Genomic DNA, 25565 nt, shown 5'->3' on the forward strand with positions numbered 1-25565 from the left:
GATCCGATAGGATGTGCAGAGAGAAGGAGAGGTAATTTCCAAAGTATTTATTGGCACAAAACTCAATAAATTCCTATAATGGGATAGTGATGTAATTATTTTCTTCATAGATCAAGATGATTTAGAAATTGTTGCATTCTAAAGATGTACAATAGAATCATTGCATGGTACAATGCACAGGTATCTTACCTGGTGAGACGCAGAAGGAGCCAGGCCCGGAAGCACCCTATAGAGCCTGAAGCCTCCAAGTGGCACAACTAGTCCCTCAGAACAGACCTCCGGAGAAGGTTTGAGTCAAATGGTCACAGGCCTGCAAGATGGCAGTATGGCATCAGTTCGACAAGGATGCCGACAAGGTGCGAGAACAGCGAAGGGATTCGTGGATCGAAGGCTGCAGACGATGACGACAATCATCGTCAGCCTTGCTGTGGAAAGGTTTGGAGCAGTGGAGAAGAAGCCTGCAAGAAGATCCTTCACCATGAACCAAAGAGCAGCAAAGATCCACAAGATCCAGTCGGAGCTGAAGTCCCTCAAGAAGCAGTACAAAGAGGCCAGTCAGGAGCAATGTCCCCCCTTGGCTGAGCTGTGAACCATCCTGAGGAAGAAGCTGCTGACTCTCTGTAGAGCTGTGGCACTGAAGATGCCGGATGGAGCGAGGCAGGAAGTGAGCATCCTTCATAGCCAATCCCTTCGGCTTCACCAAACAACTGCTAAGGCAGAAGCGCAGTGAGAGTCTGGCTTGCTCTAAGGAAGAGATCGACCGGCACATGCAGACCACCTACAGTGACCCCGTCAGGCAGCAGGAACTGGGCCAGTGCAACATCCTGATAAAACCACCTCCACCCATCAAGGAGTTTGACAGTAGAGAGCCACTCCTGAAAGAGGCCCAGGACGTTGTGAAGAGAGCAAGATCTGGCTCAGCCCCTGGCCTGAGCAAAGCCCCCTACAAGGTCTACAAGAACTGCCCCTTGTTACTAAAACGGCTGTGGAAGATCCTGAGTCATCTGGAGGAGAGGGAAAGTGGTGCAGCAGTGGTGATTTGCTGAAGGAATCTGGATCCCAAAGGAAGAAAATTCCAAGAGAATCGACCAGTTCAGGATCATCTCCCTGCTAAGCGTTGAAGGAAAGATTTTCTTCAGCACAGTAGCGATGTGGCTGACCAACGTCCTCTCCAACGATGGCTACATCGACACCTCTGTGCAAAAGGGAGGCTTATCTGGAGTGTCGAGAGCACACAGGAGTGTTGACCCAGCTCATCAGAGAAGCCAGGGAGAACAAGGGAGACCTGACAGTGCTCTGGCTTAGCCTATGGCTCCATCCCACACAAGCTGATCCAGACAGCCATGGCCAAGCATCATGTGCTGGGCCAAGTGGCAGATCTCATCCTGGACTATTACAACCAGTTCAGCAAGAAAGTCACAAGGGTCAGTAACAACAGAGTGGCACAGGCTGGAGGTTGGGATCATCACCGGCTGTACCATCTCTGTGATCCTTTTTGCCTTGGTGATAAACATGGTCGTCAAGTCTGCTGAACCAGAGTGCCGGGGCCCTTGGACCAAGTCAGGAATGCACCAATCAGGGCCTTCATGGACGACCTGACTGTCACCACTGAGTCAGTGCCAGGAGGCAGGTGGATCCTGCAAAGGTTGAAGAAACTGATTGGATGGGCAAGGATGGGAGGAAAACCAGGAAAATTGAGGTCACTGGTGCTGGAGAAGGGCAAAGTCATGGACAGGTTCCGCTTCAGCATCGAAGGGACACCAATCCCTCCGAAAGACCAGTGAAGAGTCTTGGCAAGGAGTTTAACAGCAGCCTGAAGGACACAGCATCAGTCCAGGCAACCTGTCAGGAGCTGGAGAACTGGTTGAGAGCGGTGGACCGGTCAGGGCTTCCCGGCAAGTTCAAGGCGTGGATCTACCAGCATGGTAACCTGCCAAGGCTACTCTGGCCACTGCTTGTCTACGAACTCTCAATCTCCATCGTAGAGAGCTTGGAGAGGAAAGTCAGCAGCCTCCTCAGGAGCTGGCTGGGACTGCCCAGGAGCCTTAGCAGCATTGCCCTTTACGGTAATAACAGCAAGATCTAGCTACTGTAAAGTCCCTGGAGGAGGAGTTTAAGGTGACTTGGGCCAGAGAGGTGATGCTGTACAGGGACTCCAGCGACTCCAAGGTGCCTCAGGCAGGGGTGGAGATGAAAAGGAGGAAGTGGAGAGCCGGCGATGCTGTGCTGCAAGCGGAGTCTCGGATACGCCACAGAGTCTTGGTGGCAGCAGTGACCTGAGGAAGAGCTGGTCTGGGAACCTTCCCAACTCCCCAGTTTGACAAGGCCAAGGGGAAGGAGAGGTGCAGGCTGGTCCAGGAGGAAGTGAGGGGAGCGGTGGAGGAGGAGAGGTCCAGCAGAGAGGTTGGCTTAAGGCAGCAGGGGGCCTGGACACGGTGGGAGCAGGCCATGGAAAAGTCACATGGACTGAGCTCTGGCAGGCTGAACCACAGTGTATCAAGTTCCTAGTCCAGGCAGTGTACGATGTCCTGCCCAGCCCATCGAATCTATTCATCTGGGGAAAAGCGGAACCTCCGGATTGTCCGCAATGCTCAGGCAAGGAGACGTTGGGACACATCCTGAGCTGCTGCCTGAGCTGGGCTCTTGGGCAGGGCCAGTACACCTGGCGTCATGACCAGGTTCTGAAACCCATTGCAGAAGTCATCAGCATGGGAATCAGCAGCTGCAGACGAGCACACCCCACTACCCAGATAATCACCTTTGTGAAGGCTGGAATGCAGCTGCCAAAATCCACAGCAGCCAAGAATCCGTCGGGAATCCTGGCGACTGCGCAGGACTGGCAGCTTTCTGCAGACCTGGTGAAACAGCTGAAGTTTCCCCTGGCACATCGCCACGACCACCCTGAGGCCGGGCATCGTCCTGGTCTTAGAAGCGACCAAAGACATCGTCTTGTTGGAACTGGCAGTGCCGTGGGAGGACCATCTGGAGGAGGCCCACAAGAGGAAGAGGACCAAATATGAAGAACTGCCGTAAGCAGGGCTGGAAGGCAAGGTGTGGGCCCATCAAGGTTGACTGTAGAGGTTTTGCAGGGCAATCGCTCTACAAGGCCTTGAGTGCATTGGGCATCACAGGAATGGAGGGGAGAAGAGCCATCAAGAATACCACAGAGGCTCTGGATCAGGAGAGGAGGTCCATGGGTAGTTGCAAATGCCACCTGAACACAAGTCGTGGTCTGATCAACACGGCTGGGTCGCCCGGGCGAGGGTGTCTGATGTTGAAAGATCCAAAACACCCAATGACCCCAGGTTTCATCACTAATGATGTGCTAAGGAGCATCAAGAGATGTATTTTATCAAAAAACAAAGTATTTATTGGCACAAAACTCATTAAATTCCTGTAATGGGATAGTGATGCAATTATTTTCTTCATAGATCAAGATGATTTAGAAATTTTTGCATTCCAAAGATGTATGATATAATCATTGCATGGCTTTGCAGGTACTGTTTTGGTTGAGGGACTATTTTTGCTCATTTGGGATTCATCGTCATCTCTGAGAGAATCAGGGTAAAATAAAGGCACAGTCAGAGCTCGATTAAGATTGGGTAGTCGTGGAGGTAGTTAACTCGAGATTGTTGTGTTATTGGGGGGCATGTAAGGTGGAAAATAAGGGCAGGGAGCAGCATAAATTCATAGAATTATTCAGCATAGAAACAGGCTCTTTGGCCCAACACCTCCATGCCAACCATCTAAGATAATCCCATTTACTTGTGTTTGATCAAAAACCCTTGAAAAAGTTTTTATCCATATACCTGTCCAAATGTCTTTTAAATGTTGTCATTCTACTTACCTCAGGTAGCTCAATCCATATATGTAACACACTCTGTGAAAAGTTTTACCCCTTGGGTTCATATTAAATCTTTCCCTCCTCACCTTAAACCTATGCCCTCTAGTTCTTGACAGCCCAACCCTGGGAAAATGATTGTGTCCTTTCATTCCATTAATGCCCCTCATGATTTTATACACCTCTACAAGACCAGCCCTCAGCCTCCTGCACTCCAAGGATTAAAGTCCTAGCCCGCCTCAATCCCTCCCTGTAACTCGATCCCTCAAGCTATAACCTCTCTCGTACCCCTCTCGTAAATCCTCGCTGAACTCTCTGCTGCATAATGGCATCCTTTCTGCAGCTGGATGACCAAAACTGAACAGAATACTTTAATTGCAACCTTACCAATCTCTTGTACAACTCTAATATAATGTCCTAACTTCTGTGCTCAGTGCCCTTACTGGTGCGGGCCACTGTGCCAAAAGCCTTTTTCAACAGACTGGATCAGAATTGGGACCTTGGTTGAGCAATCAGGCAGATCGGGGATCTGGAAGTCCGCTCCACACCAGCCAACAATTGTTCACAGTATAATACAGTTTGCAATTCAGTAAACTAAACCTGAAATCCTTACCACATTCAACATCATAGTCTCCTTCAAATCTGTGTGCATGAGGTCAAGTTACTACATGTTACAATTCCACTCCTGCCTTGTTCAGTGCTTTGGAGAGTACTCTTACATTGCATATCTGAACAATTGCCGATAAATACAATATTATTGATGTATATGATGCAGAACTTAGTTGAGAGAAATAAACTTCCCATATCACAACTGAGATGATGGGATGATTCTATCTGGAACTTACACGAGGACAAATGTGCATTTGTGTTTGCTAAGGTTGTACTCCATTTGTAATTACATAATAGATCCACAATATTATTTTATTTAAGTGAATCATTGAGTTACTCAACACCTCTCTCCATCATTAAAATATCCACATGACTTTTGATGAGGATTGCAACCCTTTGAAATCAAAATTATTTACTTTTATCAAAACAGGCATCCTCTTTTGATCAGTGGATGAGTACACTATCGTTTACCTTACAATAATTGGAATTCTAATGGCAACAGTGTGAATTGGGGTACAGAATTAGTGAAATAAATTGTTTCAGAAGTAATGTTTTGCAAAGGACTTAGCAACAGAATATTGTTATGTCATAGGAGTAAACAAAGCCATGATTTAGAGAACCCATGCAAACCTGGGCATCCGAATTCTGACTTTAAAATGGTGTTATGTACCCAGAAATTTTACATTTCCAAATGCAATATTTATTTTTCCACCTTACCATGTATTTTATTATTTGGCCAACCTACAATGGTTCCATGAGTAGCTCAGAAATATAAACATATTGATCATGCCAGCAAGGCTGTTTCTTTTTCATCAGACAGCTTCAGTTCATTAAACATCATGGCTGCAGGTATGCTTACATAGGCTTTACTACAAAGTCTGTGAATTTGATAAGAAAATTACATACCGCTCCTCAACACGGTGGAAATATTGACATGGATACTGGCACACTCTCGAAGTCAGCAGCTTCAGACCGATTCCCATCTTAAATTAAACAAGATTTTCTGTTTCCTCTTATTAACTAGGTATTTTAAAGCTCTGATCACTACAGCTACACTGATCCCAGGGATTTAAACCAAAGCTGCAGGGAATCAGAAAATGCTTCAAAAATACAGTAAAACAAACAAGATGCAAGAAAGCTCCTTCTGATTAATCATATTCAATTACATTGTCATGTACTCAGCCATAGAAGCAAAGAGAGACGAAGGGTCTCAACCCGAAACGTCACCCATTCCTTCTCTCGGGAGATGCTGCCTGTCCCGTTGAGTTACCCCAGCATTTTGTGTCTACCCGAGAGACCGACAAGTCTCCATAAAGGAAAAAAAAAAATCCTGAATATAAACCAATTGTTTGAGAGATCAATGCCTAAAGTTATGTTATTAAAAAGATGAGCCATGAATCATACAGATTATTTACAAAATTATAACATTGGACTATTACTCATGAACCAAGCAACGGAAATGAGGCAGAGGTTAATGCAACAATTTTTTTGAAAGAAGATTATTCAAGATCCCCGTATAAAAAAGAAAGACATTTGATTCATTCCTGGAATGGGTTCCTTGCCAACTGCGGGTCAATGCTTAAATAAATGTGTACTCTTCCACAGAGTGCATTTAAATAAGCAATTTGTGCATTTAATATGGTGGCACAACTTTTTTATCTCTGTGTCCGCCTGTAGCTTTTATGATTTTATGCGTTCAAATTTTATGTTTATTTAATTATATCTTTATAACTATCCTTGGTGCATTTAAGCAGATCCATTTGATAAATCATTTTAATATCTGTACTGTTATTCTGGACATCTTCTGAATATAAATAATGGTATAGATTTTCAATACCAAATACTTATACTCAGAACTCAACAATCATAACAGAAAGGTTGAACTGTTAAAACCAACTCTCCATAGTAAAGGTGTAAAACATCTCCCACTAACCTCTTATATATTTGACATAAACATAATTTTACTGTGATTATGAACTGTGATATTAAAATGTCAACAATAGCTCAAACATTGCTTTCACATTTTTGTTGACAATAATCAGTAATCAAATCAGATTACTTTATTGTCGTAAACATTCCCTGCTTCTTGTTTGCATGAATTTCTTGGAGTAAACAATATTCAGTAATTATAGATACAACTAAAAATACAATGTGTAAAACAGCCAAATGGTACAAAGATTCGCATGCAACCTGAAGTAGTGCATAAAAAAACCCTAAAGTGCAATAACTGAATGAGGTAGAGTTAAGAGTCAGAGTATCCAGAAGCACCTCTGTGAAGGGGGTGTGAACCAGATGACTGGTTCACGAGTTTGATAGCCGAGTGGAAGAAACTATTGTTATGCCTGGGCTATCAAGCTCTTATATATTTTCTCAGATGGTAAAGCAATAAAAAAAGGAATGGCCAGTGTGGCAAATCCTTAATGATTTGTGATTATAATTGTATTTGTAATTAATTTATTGCAATTGTAATTAATTTATTAGCCAAGTATGTAAAAACATATACCAGGAATTTGATTTGCCATACAGTCAAACCAAAAAAGCAACAAGACACACAACTACATAAAATTTAACATAAACATCCACCACTGTGCACTGTGATGGAAGGCAATAATGTATTATCCTCTTCCCTCCTTTTCTCCCGTGGTCGCGGCAGTCGAACCATCCGCAGTTGGGGCTATCGAGGCTCCCACATCTGGCGATCGAAGCTCCCATGATCGGGGCGATCGAAGCTCCTGCGTTTGGAGCTCCCGAATTCGATCCCTGACAAAGGGTCTGTGAGCTCCGCGATGTTAAGTCCGCACGCTCCCGCCGTTGCAGCTCCCGAAGTCGATCCCCAGCAAAGGGATCGTCAGCTCCACAATGTTAGGCCACAGTGCTGATGGAGATACGATACGGAAAAAGTCGCATCTCTGTCGAGGAAAGAGATTAAAAAAAGATCCCCCATCCCCTCACCCCTCACCCCTCACATAATACAAAACTAAAGATACATGAAAACATACATTTAACAACAGACTAAAAACAACAAAAGAAGAAAAGGACGAGACTGACTGTTGGCGAAGCTGCCTTCGTACGGCGCCACCCATACGGTTTATACCTCCTGTCTTCCTGATGCAATACACTGTGAAGATTAACTGGATGGAGGAATGCGATGAGCCAGAGAAGAGCTGGGCGGTATTCACACTCTCTGTAGGTTCAGGTGGTTGAGAGCGGACCAGCTGCTTGACCAGACTGAAATGCATCTTGTCAACATTTTTCTATAGCGCGTCTGTATAAGTTCGAAAGATTCCTCGTGAGCATGCCAAATCTTCTCAGATGCTTAAGAATTAAGATACATATTTTATGATCGCCATATCATATCATATCATATATATACAGCCGGAAACAGGCCTTTTCAGCCCACCAAGTCCGTGCCGCCCAGCGATCCCCGCACATTAACACTATCCTACACCCACTAGGGACAGTTTTTTTAACTTTTACCCAGCCAATTAACCTACATACCTGTACGTCTTTGGAGTGTGGGAGGAAACCGAAGATCTCAGAGAAAACCCACGCAGGTCACGGGGAGAACGTACAAACTCCTTACAGTGCAGCACCCATAGTCAGGATCGAACCTGAGTCTCTGGCGCTGCATTCGCTGTAAAGCAGCAACTCTACCGCTGCGCTACCGCTAACGCTGCGCTACCGTGCCGGTGTGAAGGGACCAGATTAGGTCGTTGGTGAAATGGATCCCAAGAAATCTGAAGCTGTTGACCATCTCTGCAGCAGTTATGTCGATGAAGGCAGAGTTGTGTTTCCAGCCCCCCACCCCCACCACAATCCTACCACCTCCTCCCCTGCCCAGTTCCTTAGGTCCTTAGGTCAACATGCAACTATTTACTGATGTTAAAGGTTGTCTTTTTTTTCTGATGCCACAAAGCAAGGCTCCAATCTCTTTCTTGTATTCAAACTCATCATTGTTGTTGATCCAGCCACCAACAGTGGTCTTATCACTGAACATAAATCTTATGTTGGAATTGTACTTGGCCATACAGTGTACAGAAGGTAGAGCATGGGTCTGAGCACACAACCCTGACGAGCATCATAGTCATTAAGTCATGGAGCTCTACAGCATGCAAACAGGCTTTTCGACTCAACCTGTCCATGCCAACCAAGTTAGCATATTGGGATTCAGCCCATTTGCTTGCCTATGGCCCATGGCCCTCTAAAACGTTCCTTTCAATATATCTCTCTAATTGTCGAGTGTCAGAGCTGAGTAAATGTTGTAATAAATTCTAAATGACCGAGTTCTACCAGTCAGGAAGCTCAGAAGCCAGTGGCGGAGGGAAGCCCCAAGGTCAAGGTGCAGAAGTTTAGAGATGAACTGTAGTCAATGAATAGCACCCTGACCATCACTGTTCCTATTGTCAATGTGGTCCAGAACTGAATATAGTAAAGGGTAAATGGCATCTTCCAACAAACTACTTCTCTTATGGGCAAATTGCAAGTGGTCTAGATGGTCTGAAAGACTGGGGCAGTTGTAGGTCATTATCAAGCTTTGAAAACACTTTTGCCAACTTTGCATTCAATGCCAACTTTTGTACTCAAAAGTTACTTCTGAGAAGCTACCTTTTAGAGCTACTGGGCAGTGGTCAGTGAGATAAATCACTGGAATAATTGATGTTCCCTTGACATAGATGGGGACAATCGACATTCAAGTGAGATGTTGAAGATGTCGATGATGTGGCCAGTAGAGTGGTGCATGATTTTGGAGCCTCCATTATGACTGGCTTCTTTCCCAGTGCTTATCCTCATGAAAACAGATATGACTTCTTCCACCAAGATGTATGGCACAGAGCCAGCAGGGGATGGAATTATCATCATTGCCAGTGACTTCAATCAAGCTAACTTTAGGAACATGCCACCCAAATGTGAACAGCTTGTCTCCTCCCCCATGCTGCATGTTAACATTCCTGCCCACTCTAATACCACCATCAAGTACGCCTACCATTCCATCCCTCAACCTCATTTTGGTCATTCTGATCATCTGCCTGTGTTGCTTCCGTCTGCTCACGGACAGGGATTGAAACATGAGGAACTAACAAAAAGAATAATACAGCCATGGTCAGGGAAGGCTGAGGATCTACTTCAGGACTGCCTTAAGTTGGTGGACTGGATTATGTTCACAGAATCTTCATTCAGCCTGAGATGAAGTTTAAAAATTAAACGTCTTCATCAGATGAGCTACTTTGGAAGGTGTGACCAGCTGCAGTTACACACTCTGAATATGTGACTGAGTTCCCAGGGACTAAATTTTATTCTTGGTTCACTCAATTATGTCCAAACATATGGTACTAGCAATGCCCAGAAATTACAGTTACTGTAATACTAACACTGAATGCATTCAAATTGCACATCCCCATCTACTTTTTCAAAAAGGTGTTATTCTGTTAAAAATAAAAATGCTAATACTACCTGTAAGATCTGGTTGTCCTGTCAGGTTATATATTTGCATGCTAATACTACCAAATAGAATTGGCGTTCTTATTCTAATTGATACCATATATTTTAAAGGGCCACCTTCATTTGAAAGAAGAGCATTGACTCTTCCTAGCGTCCAAAACAAGATCTGATTTCAACCAACATCATGTGGTGATTTGTCTCTTTTGATTTTCAGGAAATCGTATTATGCTCTTGGCAGGTATAATTGCCGACCTTAAGTAATTTTTTTATCAAATCTAATACCTTAGCTGTGAAAACATGTGGGGCATGCTCAAGAATGAAACTAAATAGCATGTTCAGATACATTCTTCAATTCCCAATTGAAGAATAATACAAAAATATTGGAATGTAATAAATTGGGGTTTTACATCTTATGACATCAGATAACTAAAAACATCAACTTGGAGTTTCTGTTTGTCTTTTTAGGGGAAGTTATCTAAAGTTACTAAAATTCAGGTGCTGAACTTTAAATGCATAAAATTGTCAGTGTAAATTGGGCTTCAACTCTTTCTCCCCACTTATCTTCTCCCTTGCCCTCCCCTATCCAGAGAGTATGGCTATGAAGTAACATTTTTTGGTTTTCAGTCAGTGAAGAAACAGAACCTTGATTCTTATGTTTCTACAGGCTGGAGCTCAATGTCAGATTCAAGAAATTTATGTGGAAATGGGGCATCTTGGATTATTCTTGAGATGGACTAAGAATTGTGATATCAAAGAGGGAGTATAGGAAAAATACCAACAAGCTAAATCAAGGATTTTGCACCAATCTACTTGGTACAACAATTTTATTTTTTACATTGTGATTCCAATAGAACTTTTTGACTTGGTTTGCTCATCATATGCTCCATGCCATTTTCCCAGGTCTTGTGTAGTGCATTTCAGCACTGCAGGACAACTTAGGGGATGGTTCAGGGGTTCCTTATTCTGATGAACAAAGGCTCAACAATTTTGGTAGAAGGTTAATTTTGTCAAGTCCCATTCTCAGCATGTTCAAGTATGCTGTTCGTGCTTGGAAGTGGATATTGTGCTCTCACCTGAGTTAAATGGCTACATTAAATAGCTTTTCATTTGGTTTATAACATTGCTTTGTCCAATACATTTGGTTTATAACATTGCTTTGTCCAATACTATCAAAGGTCGGTAAGCATAGGAAAAGTTGTTTCTTGTTGAAAACTGATAATGCACTGAATAACATCCAAATAATGGTGAACAAATGACTGACTCTCTTACGTGTCAGCCAATGTCATCGGATAGTCTCCTCCTGATGTTCGAGATAGCTGCAACAGATAGATCGACTAGGCTAGAAATTGAGTTGCTCTGAGGCAGCCTGATACACTTCTACACTTAGGTAGCACTTAGGTTGGTATTGATGCTGTAACAGTGTCTTGGGATTCTCCAGAGATGAAAAGATAATGCAGTGACATAATGAATAATGCCGTGGTGCATAGGGTAGATGGGTATATCTTCCACAGACTTGCATTGGTCTCGGCTTTGCAATTTGGCATGTGCTTTTTATAATTAGATGTATCAAAACTGAACCAAATGATATATAAAGATAAGCATGAAATATTTGTAACAAAATTGACAAACTCCTCACCAACAGAGACAAATGTGTTTGATCTAATGCATTTTAGAGATATAAAGAACTGCAGATGCTGGAATCTTGAGGGAAAACACCAAGTGCTAGGAAATTTCAGCATGTCAGGTAGTATCTATGGAGGAAAAGGACAGACATTGTTTTGCATCGGGACCCAGTTAAATGGTGGACCTTATTTGGGCATTATATATTCTAGTGCTATTATCTTTCAGAAAGGAGCGACAATGCAAAAAAGATGGAGGTATGGGTGGTGGATTGGGTTAGGCCTGATAGTGCAGAATTATGGAAGGCTGATAGTGAAGAATGAAGTCAGGACAGCTGGTAAGATCAATATGAATGGAGATTTAAAAAAATAACAAAGTGGATAAAATGGAACTCTTATTGGAGTAGTTTACTACAGATGTCACACTCCCTTGCCCCAAAACCAATCCCCACCACAAGAACAACAAGACAATTTGAGAGAGAATTAATTATGAAATAACAAAAGCTTTTAGGAAGGTTAGTAGAATAATTGGAGACTTGTGATTTCACATAGTGTTGAATGTTAAATTGGCAAAATCAGTTGGAGCATGAGCATTTTTTAATGTATTTAGAATAGTTTTCTGAACCAACATGCCATGAAACCAATGAGGATACTAAATATTCTCTGAGGAAGGTTTGCTGGTATAAATGCAGAAGGCTTTTGCTCATGCAAGGAATAAATAGCAGAGTTCTCAGGAGCACTGTAGGTGCAGAGTTCTGAACAGGAATGTGCGAGAATAGGGATTTTTTTTTTTTTTTAATGGTTCATTTCTTTATAAAATGAAGTTATATTTTACATTTAGTATTTAGCATAGCGTAACTTCAACTTGTAGTCTCCATCACGTTCGTAGTCAGCAGTAAACTAGCCTCTCACCAGAGATGGTTACACTGTTCATTATATGTTTAATTAGAATTTGTTGTAACTATTTTCAGCAGGATTTGCCACAGAATGTTGGTGGTATGCTTGCTCATGTAAATGCAGGATGCTTTTGCTGTTATAAGGAATCTTGTTCTGTTGAGTATTCTGGAGAATTTACTGAGTGGGGCAAATTGGTGCAGAGAAGGAAAATGATCAGCGAGAAAAAAGGAAAAAGAGGTAGGGAGAGATTAAGAGCTAGCCAAGAGCAGAAATGAAGGAAAGAGATTGCAAAAAAGGACAAAAAATTTAAAAGGAGGAACTAGGTAATAGTAGGATATGGCATCACTGGAAAACAAGGAAGCAGCTGGCTGCCTGACATCAGTGCAAGGCAAGGAAATAACTGATGATTTATTCTTATTTTTCAACTTCACTCATCACTGTTGTGAGCTGGAGGTACAACATGGCATATTAGACAATAGAATGGACATCCTGGGCTAGGCTTGAACAGCAGGACATGTCCCATGTCCTGAAGAACCAGCATTGCCAGCAGGAGCAGCTGACGTTCTGAGTACTGGATGATTTATTTGAGGTTTATGAAACCATGAGGGGTTGGGATGAAGTAAATAAGACAGAAATGTTTCCACTGTCAGAAGAGTCAGAAACCAGGGCTTGATTTTAAAATCACCACCTGAAAAATGAGCCAAGGTGATAATCCTAATTTGCACAATCATGAGATGTGTAGTTGAAGACACATGACATTCTGAGTTAGTCTGACGTTGGAAAGTGTGGTTGGGTTGGCCATCTCTTTTCCAAGTGACACAGACATGATGGGCTGAATGGCCTTTGCCTAGCTCAGAAAGGGGCGTGGCTGTGTTCTGCAGCTGCGGCTCACCGGCAGTCTCTCTGTCTTATTTTGTTTTTTTTTGTCTATTGTCATCGTTTAATGTACGTTTTGTTCTATTTTAAACTCTGTATATGTGGGGGGGTGGTGGGGGGGTTGGGGGAAACCTTTTTTCTAATCTCTTCCTCAACGGAGTTGCGACCTTTACCGTGTCGTATCTCCGTTCGCGCTACGGCCTAACATCGTGGAGTCGGCGGCCTCCAGCTGGGATCGACCTTGAAGACTCCGGTCGCAGGGCCTGGACTTACCATCACGGAGGCTTCGGCTGTGGGCCCTGCAGACCGCAACATCGGGAGTTCGCAGGTCCCTGGCTGGCGACCGGTTTTTGGGAGCTCCAGCCGTAGCAGCTTCGACCGTCCGGAGCGCGAGGTACGATCGACCCGCTCGCAGGCCCTTCATCGCCCTGCGTGGCCCGGCCGCAGCACTTTCCATCGCCTGGTGGGGGCTCAGGACTTTCATCGGCCTCGCCCGGTGGGGGCTCAGGACTTTCATCGGCCTGCTTGGCTCGGCCCTGGGACTTTCCATCGCCCGGTGGGGGCTCAGGACTTTCATCGGCCTGCTCGGCTCGGCCCTGGGACTTTCCATCGCCCAGTGGGGGCTTCAAAAAGTTGGGAGCCTCGATCACCTCGTGGCACCACGGGAGAAGAATGAGGAGGAGATAAGACTTTTCTTTGCCTTCCATCCCAGTGAGGGTGTGCCTAGAGCAATCACTGTGATGGCTGTTTGTGTAAAAATTGTATCTGTGTGTCCTGTGCTTTTTGTTGTCTACTGCCGGACCCTGACGTGAGAGGATGCTGGCGTTGTTTATTCGCCGCTTTTCCGTTAGGATAGTTTGTCTGTTTGTTTTTATGTTATGATTGTCTTTGTAAAGCGCTTTGAGCACACAATAAGGCGCTATATAAAATAAATGATTATTATATTATTATTATTATAAATTGACCATGGTATTATCAATTAATGTAACTTTTGGAAACGGATGTTGCACAGGAAGAGTGACTTACCAGGGCAAAGTAAAGAAGTTAAGAAAGAGCTGCAAATGTTGTGAGCAAAGTAGTAACCATAAAGATTGGAAGAGGTTTGATAACAGCAATAAGTAAGAAAAAACGATGAGAGGGAAGATAACTTCTGAGGTAAATTAGCAAAAAGAATACTACACAAGATTGTAAGACTTTCAGTGACCATGTAAAAAACATAAAGAGTAATAAAAATTAATGTGGGTCTCATGGAGGCAAAGACAAGAAGAATTATAATAAGGAATAAAAAAGATGACTAAAATACTAAACAAATATCTTGTATTTATGTTCACTTGAAAACACATTTTAATATAGCAGCAATGGAGGGACTACTGAAAACGTGAACAACTTAAATGTATTAATATCATTGAAGTGAAGATGCCAGACGGCATTGGGGGATGGGAGGGTTGTCATGTGAATAATTTATGATTATGTACTTTTGTTGGAACAGTGGAAAAGAGGTGCAGTTTAACCTGGCCCACACCACCATCCCTGGCCACTCCCAGCCAGGTGTGGGTTGCCAACACTGGCCTACACCGCCTCCCCAGCTGCTTCCTGGCCGGACTTACTGTCACCATCGCCGGCCCACACAGCTTCCTTGGCTGCTTCCACTGCCGATCCTTCCCTGCACTCGGACCACCCGTGGGCCGCGACCATGACTCTGTCGATCCTTTGCATCTCCCACATCTGCCAACAGGCCGGGGCCATCAACTCACCTGGATTCTAGGTCCAGTTTCAGACCAAGAGTTTGAAGAAAGTTTTTGACCTGAAATGTCTGATAGTTCCTGTTCTCCAGAGATGTTGCCAGACCTGTTGAGTTATTCTTGCACTCTGTGTCCTTTTATTTATTAACGGGAATCTGCTGTTTTATGCAATAATACTGTATTACTCGGCAATAATGAATCATTCTCCCCCACCCCATGGTTCGTTATAACAAGGGTTTACTGTACTAATGTATGACCATGTCAAACATATTAAACATCCTTGACTAAACATTGCCCATTTGATCAAGTGAATAAAATATTTTCCACTGGACATTTAAACAGGTATATGGATAGGAAAAAGTTTGGAGGGATATTAGCAAAACATTGGCAAATTGAACTAGCATAGATGGGTTCAGCCAAAGGGCCTATTTCCGTGCTGTAGGACTCCATGACACTTGCTGACTAGCTGTGATTAATTGGAGAACCTCTAAGGCAGAAAGCTGATGTGTCAAGTTTCACTCTAGTGGCTTGAACACAACATCTTTGGATACTGAGGTGCTGCTATGCAGTTCACAGTTATTTATTTGCCGATTATGTTAAAGAAGGAGGGCATTCAGTCCATTAAACTGATGCTGATTCCCAGCAGTACCTAGCTTTCAATTTCCCTTATGTTTTCATTCTCTCTGTCATTCTCATCAACTCTCCTTTTTGTTTTGTTTTGCAATGTTTTGCTAACTGCTGCACCATTGTATCATGTTTTGAATGAGTATGACATGTTTCCAGAGATTCAGGCACTTCAATTCTCATGTGAATAAGAAAGAATTCTTAAATCTTTCCTGTTCAATAATTAAATTAGGCTGGAAAACACAATGACATTTATCACACCCTTACAAGAAATCTCAGTTTGCCATTCATCATTCAAGTCCTCATACGTTGTCATGTAATCTATATACTAAAACTCTTGTTTGTTTGTTTGTTCCCTAACTACAGCCAAAACAGTACACGAATAGCACGACAATTTTAGGCCCACCTGACTCACGGTCGTCCCTTTGATGCTAATGGAAGAAGTTTAATTGAAATCGGTGTTATATTTTTAAAGTTATTCACATTTTAAAGTTTAAATCTATCTCCTAGGGAGGGAGGGAGGGAGGGAGGGAGGGGCAAAGAGGGAAGATAACAGGGAGGGGGAGGGGGAGGTGAGGGGGAGGGGAGGGGGAGGGAGGGAGGGAGGAGTGGGGGAGGAGAGGGTGCTGCACCAATTTAGGAGAGGTTTGGGCCCATTTGGTCTAGTATTCTATATTAGTATGAGGTGATTGATAAAGTCAGCCAGGAGATGTAGGTTCTGGATTTAAAATGTGTGAGCGGGAATAAGGAACATATTGCAACCAGTAATTGGAAAATAAGTGCACCTGATACCAAAAGTTAAATTTAAAGCAATATAAGATTTAAGATTTTAAAAGACAAAAGAATGTTTAAATTCTGGAGCAATGCAAATTCGAGGAGCTGAATAGAACATAGAAAAAGATAATGCACAACAATATTGGCAAACAATTATATAAAATAGCCATGGAAAACATTCTAAATGACATTCAATGGAGTAACAAGAATGTACATTAGGGAAAATAAATTGAGAAAATATTACTGGAATATCTCCTAGTTGAATGATAACATAAGGGACTTTAAAGGACGATGTGAACACCAATTGCATGAATAGTAGGGAGGAACATGGAAAGAAGAACATGAAGAGATCATAAGGAAAGACAAAGCAAAATTAGTCAAAGAAAATGACAAACACAAACTAAAATATGAAATCATACATTTATGTGTATGTGACAAATAAATTGACTATTGACTATTGACTATAAATCAAAAAAGTTGGAAACCAAGCCATAGGGACACTATGACCGTTAGTGAAGGCCAAATGTCAAATTATTCCATTAATAGTTCGCTTTATTATTTACCACGGAAATCAATCAGGTAGCCATTGGGGTCAGAAAGTGAGGCTGGAAATAATAAGATAGCAACTAAAATTTTGAAAAAAGGAATAAATATATTAAATAAATTAAACAAATTGAATGAGGTTAAAATCTCTGATATGGATAGATTATTTCCATATATGTTTTAGAAACAGTAACAGAGATACCATTTCAACATTTAATAATTCCCGAGAGAGTAGTGCCTGAGAACTAGCAAATAGTTAAAGTTACACTTGCATTTATGAAGCCAGATAAAAATTGTCAAGGAATTTATAGATATGTCACCTTAACCTAAGTTTTAGGAATGAACATGGTAGCCTGCGAAAGAAGAGCATCTAGAAACCAACTTTCCTGAGAAGTCCATGTAATACATGAATAAAAACCTAACATGGGCTCATAGCTATCAAATTAATTTCAGTATAGAGATGCATGAGCTATTTCAAATGAAAACAATGGAGCTCACATATTACTTAGAACATAATAATCGATATGAGGTGGTGAACTAAAAGGAATCTGAAAGTGTACACAAATCACTGAAAATAGCCATGACTGAGTATATGACAACGTAACAACATTAGACATATGCGAGAAGTGCCCAATGTGGCCCCGTATACCTCCTACAATATTCAATAAGATTATGGCCCCTCTGATCTTAATCGCAACTCAATTTTCCAGCATGACTTCTCTATAGACAAAAGATTTTTCTAAAATAATTATTCAACGTCCATAGCTGTCCAGGGTAACAAGTTCTAAACGGGCACAACCTTTCCGGAGAATAAATGTCTCTCAGTTCCTTATTCTGACATGATGTGTCCTCATTATTTGTAGTCGTTGAAACCCTTGGATGCAATCTTCGAGTTCTGAGTCTTGTCAGGCTCAGGGTCCATTACTTTGCTTAGCACCTTTCCTCACATGGTACTGCTTGCTTTGCATTTGTTCCTCTCTTTGCCCTTTGCATTTTCCATTATCTGGATACTTTCACTATTTTCTGCTATATATATAGATCCAAAATATTTGTTCAAAGTCTTTGACATTTCCTTATTTCACTTGATTTCCCTCATCTTCATAGATACACTTCCCTTTGAAGGGAAGGAATGTGTTGAAGCTTTTACTATTGGTTGGGATGGATAGAATTGCAATTCAAAAAATTCATGCTAAATTTGCATCGGATCATAATTGTACTGAATATAAATTTGGTGTATGGTTTTGGGTGCCGCAAAAGGATAAAGGGACACATGACATAATTGCTGGCTTTGTTGAAAAATAGGGAAAGGCAAAAACCTGGTGAACAATGGTGATAAGGGATTGTACAGTATAGTCAGGGGCACAGACTGGCATTTCTGTGGCCACAAGCACGTGTCCAGGATGGAGCGTTGCCCGCCTGGTACCACGGCCAAGGATTTCTTAGAACGAGAACCGGACATTTTAAAAGAGAAAAGTGAGTAGCTAGACGTTGTGGTCCATATTGATACCAACAAAAAAGAAAGGAAGGCAGATAAGGTCAGCAAAGAAAATTTCAAGATAGTAAATCTACCCGGCACGGTAGCGCAGCGGTAGAGTTGCTGCTTTACAGCGAATGCAGTGCCGGAGTCTCAGGTTCGATCCTGACTACGGGTGCTGCACTGTAAGGAGTTTGTACGTTCTCCCCGTGACCTGCGTGGGTTTTCTCCGAGATCTTCGGTTTCCTCCCACACTCCAAAGACGTACAGGTATGTAGGTTAATTGGCTGGGTAAATGTAAAAAAAAAAAATTGTCCCTAGTGGGTGTAGGATAGTGTTAATGTACGGGGATCGTTGGGCGGCACGGACTTGGTGGGCCGAAAAGGCCTGTTTCCGGCTGTATATATATGATATGATATGATGATATGATAAATTGAAAAGTAGAACCTCTCAGAATTACTCCCTGTGCGTGTACAAGTGCAAGTGATACAAGGAACAAGCAGATAGTAAGGAGTGGCTAAGGAGTTTGGGGAGGACTTTGGGTATATTGATCATTCTGGCCTCTCTCAGGAAAAGTAAGACCTATGCAAGAGGGACAGGATAGGTCCCTCCTGTCCTGTCTTCGTGGAGGGATTTGCTAATACTACTCGGGCGCGCTTAAAACATCCAGTAGCAAGATGGGGCCCAAAGCAACAGTGTGGCAGAAAGGGAATTACAGCCCAATATAGATATTAACGTGGGTAAGTTCAGCAGAGTGAAAAGGCAGGAAATTACTTAGGCATGAAAGACTAAATTGCATTTATTTTAATGCAAGAAGCTTGATTGGTAGAGCAGATAAACTCGACATAGATTGCTGCATAGGACTCTATGGTGCTATAGCCATCACAGAAACAAGGCTGAGAAAAGAGTGGGACTGGCTGCTCAAGGTTCCAGGGTACAGATGCTACAGGCATGATAGAGTTGCAGGTAAGAGAGGAGGGGAGTTGAATTTTTGATCAGGGAGGACTCAGAGAAGATATGCTTATAAAAGATGAAGCTATGATACTGAAATTCAAATTCCTAAGAAGAATATGTCGATTTTGATAAGGCCAAGGTATAAATGTGAACAATTCTTATTACTGCTACAAAAATAAACAGATCTTATGAAAAATCCCACAATTAGCTCTATGTTGCAGAGCAGACACTTATTCACAGATCAATATTAGAGGGCACTGCCATTACAATGGCATTACCATGCGAGTTCCTTTTATTGAGCATAAATCACTATGGCCTCTTTCACCCTCTTCCCTCTTCAATAATGCTCATCAAATCAATTATTAAAATGACCAATTTTCTTCTGTTAATTGTTGTTGACTGACCAGGCTATGAGTCTAATTATATTTTGGTTTATAGACAAATAGTTCATCTACCACCACTAGCAATGCCAAAACACCGTTTCCTTAAAACAGGTGTCCAGAGTTTTCACAGTTGCTCTTTAGTCACCCTAAGAAAGAGAATTACATGTCTGCAGAGAGTAGTCGAGGAGATTAGTTTAATTGAATTTAAGGACAGGTCCTTTGGATTTGAATTAGAAACAAGCAGAAGATAATACTGATGGAGTTAGTGTAAAAGAAGAAGGATGAAAGAAGTTCAAACGAAATATAAACACTGGTCTGGTTGGGGAAAATGACCATTTCTGTGCTGCTTACTCTTAGATCTGAGCATTTTACAGGCAAAAATTATAGATTTCAATTGACAGTGGAGTTGATTCTGATTCTCCTTAAGATCTCCCATTTGAGCTGGATCTGTAGCTATTTGGAAATTCATCCAATATATATTTTCTTCATGCACAGTTTAAATGAAATGTTGGGGCAAGTTTTTTATACAAAATTCTGTGCCAGGAATGCGCGGCAATAGACAATAGACAATAGACAATAGGTGCAGGAGTAGGCTGATCACTCTCAATCAGTACCTCGTTCCTGCCTTCTCCCCATACCCCCTCACTCCGCTATCCTTAAGAGCTCTATCCAGCTCTCTCTTGAAAGCATCCAACGAACTGGCCTCCACTGCCTTCTGAGGCAGAGAATTCCACACCTTCACCACTCTGACTGAAAAAGTTCTTCCTCATCTCCGTTCTAAATGGCCTACCCCTTATTCTTAAACTGTGGCCCCTTGTTCTGGACTCCCCCAACATTGGGAACATGTTTCCTGCCTCTAATGTGTCCAATCCCCTAATTATCTTATACGTTTCAATAAGATCCCACCTCATCCTTCTAAATTCCAGTGTATACAAGCCCAATCGCTCCAGCCTTTCAACATACGACAGTCCCGCCATTCCGGGAATTAACCTAGCGAACCTACGCTGCACGCCCTCCATAGCAAGAATATCCTTCCTCAAATTTGGAGACCAAAACTGCACACAGTACTCCAGGTGCGGTCTCACCAGGGCCCGGTACAACTGTAGAAGGACCTCTTTGCTCCTATACTCAACTCCTCTTGTTATGAAGGCCAACATTCCATTGGCTTTCTTCACTGCCTGCTGTACCTGCATGCTTCCTTTCATTGACTGATGCACTAGGACACCCAGATCTCGTTGAACTCCCCCTCCTCCTAACTTGACACCATTCAGATAATAATCTGCCTTTCTATTCTTACTTCCAAAGTGAATAACCTCACACTTATCTACATTAAACTGCATCTGCCATGTATCCGCCCACTCACACAACCTGTCCAAGTCACCCTGCAGCCTTATTGCATCTTCCTCACAATTCACACTACCCCCCAGCTTAGTATAATCTGCAAATTTGCTAATGGTACTTTTAATCCCTTCGTCTAAGTCATTAATGTATATCGTAAATAGCTGGGGTCCCAGCACCGAACCTTGCGGTATCCCACTGGTCACTGCCTGCCATTCCGAAAGGGACCCATTTATCCCCACTCTTTGCTTTCTGTCTGTCAACCAATTTTCTATCCATGTCAGTACCCTACCCCCAATACCATGTGCCCTAAATTTGCCCACTAATCTCCTATGTGGGACCTTGTCGAAGGCTTTCTGAAAGTCGAGGTACACCACATCCACTGACTCTCCCCTGTCAATTTTCCTAGTCACATCCTCAAAAAATTCCAGTAGATTTGTCAAGCATGATTTCCCCTTCGTAAATCCATGCTGACTCGGAATGATCCTGTTACTGCTATCCAAATGCTCAGCAATTTCGTCTTTTATAATTGACTCCAGCATCTTCCCCACCACTGATGTCAGACTAACTGGTCTATAATTACCCGTTTTCTCTCTCCCTCCTTTCTTAAAAAGTGGGATAACATTTGCTATCCTCCAATCCACAGGAACTGATCCTGAATCTATAGAACATTGAAAAATGATCTCCAGGGGTGATGGTGGAATCGGATACGACTGGGGCATTTAAGAAGCTTTTAGATAGACACATGGATATGCACAGAATGGATGGATGTGGATCTCGTGCAGGCAGAGGAGATTAGTTTATCTTGGCAATATATCAGTATGGGCAATGTGAGCCAAAGGTCCTGTTCCTGTGATGTACTGTTTTACATTCTATGTTTTATATTTTTGTTCCTATGCAGAAAACTGGTATTGTTTGTCAAGTTTAGAGCTGTATACAGGAGAATTTAGCCTCAAGCTATATGTTACTGGATTGGTGCAACCACTTCAGACCTCCTTTCATTATTAATATATTTCTACTTAATCATTTATCTTCTACTTAGGATCCTAAAATGAAGAAAAGTGTTGCTGACTCGTAGGTCCTGACCTCGGTATCTGTCTATGTTGAGTTTGCATGTTCTCCATATGATGGCGTGGGTTTCCATCAGATGCTCTGGTTTCCTACCACATCCCACATTTGATATGTTTATTGGGTTTTTCTTTGTGCCTCTAATTGGATTAATATAAATGGTGCATAGTTAGTGGTGCATACTCAGTGGAATGAAAGATTTGTCTGTGATTATTATAACTCAATGATTCTATGTCATTTAGCACCTAAGTAAATATAAATGATCAGCGATCTCAAATACTTGAGATTGGGAAACACAACTGCCAAGTGCATGAGGAACCAGTTTAAAGGTAGTTAACATGAAGGGTGAGCCTAGTGGTAAGAAACAATTGTCAAAGGAAGTTCAGGAATTCAATAGAAATATCATGACCTTTGCTCATGACTTTGGCCATCAATAATATTTTCTTTCTAGTTCTGAAGTTTTAGAAACAATTTGCAATTACTAAAATTTCTGTACCAATTAAAATGTTCCTAGTAATGAAGAGTCTGCAAACAAAATCGGATTTTTTGCTGCATAAAATCAAGTTAGGGAAGATGGCCATTCTTTGCTCAAAGAGGAAATTTTAATGAGTGAGAAAAGATTGGAATAGATAGTGGTGTGATTTGATGTTGGAGATGTATGGTGGTACATTTAATGAATGATGGGGCATTATTACCATTATCTTACATTATGTACAATAAATATGCATCATTAACAGTGGAAATGTTTCCAATAAATATGGTTTCCTGTTCAGCAAACCACAATTATAACACAGTTAAAGTTGTAAAATATGGATATTTACTGTCTCAAAACACTAAGACAAGGAGATATGTACTCTGTCTCTACATAGGTTGTTTTAGTCAGCAGTTATTCTTCCTAATTGGATCTCTACCACAGCAATTGCAATGTAGTTTCAGATGGCACAGCTATATTCCATGACAGACTTCTCAAAATAACAGAAATCTATGTCACATTTATCATGACTTTCAAAGGTTGTGGAATGTAGTTCTGGTAAAACATACCGCACTATCCAAAAATAGACACCACAACCTTGAAATCAAAGGCCACAGTAAGAATCAAAGCAAAGCTAAAAAGTTGTGACAGGGCAAAAAAAAAACTGTGACAGACTCATATTTTCTAGTTGTCATTTTGGTAGCTGAAATTATGTTTGTGCAAATATTTATTTTTTACTTACCTTTTTCTGCCTTCATTTTGAGCTTTTCCAGCCATATTCATAGTTCCATTTGATGCAGCTTAATAAGACAACAGTTGTGATTCTTGAATTATTCATTGATTATATTTTTACTGATTCTCAACTCACGATAGTGTATAAAATAAAGGTGCATCAACAATACAGAGACAGAGGCACTGGAAAGACTGTAAAGCAAGGCATTCATACTAAACAGTGTGCTGTCCATTATAAGTAAGTATTCCGTTTATTTTGTTTGCTCTAAAACTATTAAAATTAGTTGATAAAGTGACCAATGATTTTAAAGTTATCATACTTCCCATCTAATGTGTTCCTGTGGAACCAACAGTTTTATTTTACACAATTATAGTTATTTAGAGTACAGAGAAGAAATAATGTGAATCGGATGGCATAATTATTCATATTAAGCAATCTCTACCCAAGTGTCACTGCTTGCCCACGCATCGTCTGTCAGGTTTAAACACTTAGTCACTCACTCTCTGTCCAATATGATATTCACATCTTCTTCTCGGACTGAGAAAAAGAGTAAGATGTAACGTGGATGGAAGGAGAATTAGCAATAGTCCATGTGGCAAGTGAGAGTGTTTGAACATGACATTGCTTGGTACCGAGAAGACTTATTAGTGGTTGTACCTGGATGTGGTTTAGAGAGAAAGGAAAGAAGGACATTTTAGAGGCTTTAAAGGATTTCCGAGAAAACAAAGAAGCAGATAATTTGATGATCTGGATAGGCAGGAGGAGAATTGCAAGGGCATCAGCTGAGAGTCACAAAGCACAGACTGGGAAGAGTAGTTGGCATAAAGATCACAAGAGGATGTGCTAAGCATGGGACCTCTGCCAGTCTGGATTTGCCAAGATCGTCTTGAATGTTCAGGGCAGGAAATCTATCTTTAATCAGCAGGCAATAGATTATATCTTTAAGAGCACAGTTTGGGGTTATAAAGATGTCAAGGTCTCCTTACTCAACCTACCCTTTCCCAAACAGTACCATTCGTATTGCACTGTCTTTCTTTATTAGTCATCTCACAATATCTCAATTTACAGTACTCTGTCTCAAACTCCATTTAACATGCTTCACCATCCTGAAAACTTTACCTACGTTTATCCCTATGCATAACTGTGAGGTTTGTTATCATCTTCAAATTTCATAATGTTACACTGATACCTGAGTCGAGGTTGTTTATACATTTTAGAAAAAAAATAATGGACATCCCAGCAAAGCTCCACTATCACATATTCAGTGTAATGGCACTTTTATCCTTTCCCATTCAAGAATATCTGTTTGAAGCAAATAGGTCAATCTCCTGGTGCTTCCTGTTATGGGAATAGCGCACTAAAGGAAACACACTAACAAAACACTTCCCAAGACATCTATCCATGCATGTATCCAGGAGATGCAATATCGGCCCTCTTATCTGCTTCTCCTGATTGTACTGGCCTCCAAACCCTCCTCCAAAAGTAAGCAGTGATTTACTTGCACTCCATTTAATATAGTCAAGGGGCAATCATTTTGTGTAACTCCACTGCTCAGACTACCAACAACCTCCTGCTCATTGCTGTAATCGGCCGTCCCACTTCCTCTGAGCTCTCTATTCCAAACCTTTAATAAAGTTCCACAGAATGAAATAAAATGGCCATTCACATTTTATGCACTTTATAATTATTGGGACTCAACATTTTATCAAAGCTACCAATTTTGGATTATAACAGCTGGTTTTACCTTTGTCATTGACAATCATCTGCTTTTGTTATTTACACTTCAAGGAAACCAATCATTATTGCCTTTACTTATCACTGATGACCTGCGGCCATTTTTCTTTATTATTATTTTCCAATTACAGCTAATTACCGTTATTTACAGAGTTTTTTTAGCCAGTTAAAAACACTGACCAGGCATTCAAAGTTAAAAAAAATTCTTATAGCTAATTACAATCGTGTGATTCATATGCATATTATGCATTTTTGAAAATTACTTCCAAGTCATCTCGGCATGTCGTAGATTTGCACAGAGATTGCCAGGTCTGCACACTGAACACTAACAGAAAGCAACTTTAAAATTATCACACATGACACAAAGTCCATGAATAGCATGGGTTGATATTTGAACCTGGTCTTAACTAGAAGTCTGAAGCCTTCTTCATTTTCCAGAGCAACT

At 41.6% G+C, this 25565-nt stretch overlaps 1 pseudogene; it reads left to right on the plus strand.

Annotated features, from left to right (window-relative positions):
* The first annotated feature begins 400 nt into the window (after nt 1-400).
* LOC144593021 (uncharacterized) overlaps nt 401-25565 on the plus strand; it is a 33389-nt pseudogene continuing 8224 nt past the window's right edge.

This window comes from Rhinoraja longicauda, chromosome 4 (assembly GCF_053455715.1).
Source record: "Rhinoraja longicauda isolate Sanriku21f chromosome 4, sRhiLon1.1, whole genome shotgun sequence".
Lineage (NCBI taxonomy): Eukaryota > Metazoa > Chordata > Chondrichthyes > Rajiformes > Arhynchobatidae > Rhinoraja > Rhinoraja longicauda.